Source organism: Stegostoma tigrinum, unplaced genomic scaffold, assembly GCF_030684315.1.
Source record: "Stegostoma tigrinum isolate sSteTig4 unplaced genomic scaffold, sSteTig4.hap1 scaffold_634, whole genome shotgun sequence".
Classification (NCBI taxonomy): domain Eukaryota; kingdom Metazoa; phylum Chordata; class Chondrichthyes; order Orectolobiformes; family Stegostomatidae; genus Stegostoma; species Stegostoma tigrinum.
In genome coordinates this window covers 18,503-19,230 of record NW_026728573.1, presented here as the reverse complement: position 1 = coordinate 19,230, position 728 = coordinate 18,503, and positions in this window count along the sequence as shown.

Below are 728 nucleotides of genomic sequence, written 5' to 3'. Positions count from 1 at the left end.
TTGAACTCAGTGGCACTGATTTCGCATGATCAGTCCTCTGATTGAAAACAATAGGGATCCTTACCACAATGTCATGTCATGCTCCTGATGTCACTGGGCTTACACTCATTTTGCAAAGTCTTACCTTCCAAGACTTTAGACTCAACTTTGAAACCATAAAGTATCTTGATATTCTTAATAAGACACTCTCATCCATGGATTTTAGCAGGCACCAGCAAAGGCAACGTTTATTTTTCATCATCAAGAGCTCCAGAGAATGTAACGTGAAGCTGCCTTCCTGAAACGCTTCCAATTCAAGTGGTGCAGAAGTACACACAGAGCTGTTTATAAGGGGTTGCAAGATTGTGCAGGATTGTCTCCAATTTGCATTGATCACATTTTTGCTTCAGGTCCATGATGCCGTAATGAGTGAAGTAGCATGGGAAGTTACTCTGATCTCACTTCAAATGATATTGGAACACCAGCTGAAACAATAAAGAGCGAACGTACAGAACACTGTGCTCACTGTCCTCACAAAATTAGGAAGAATTTTCGGTATGGACTTCCGATTCTGTCAGGAGATGTTTGTCCTATTTGTGATGAGGCTATTTGGTGTCTGAAATGCACTGCTTAGGAGGGTGGTTGAGGCAGGTTACATGCCAAACTATAAAAATCATTTGGATCAGCACCTGGTGGTGTAGTCTCAATGAGTGTTTTCTCGATTGTCTGATTCTATGTTGTAGCAGCCA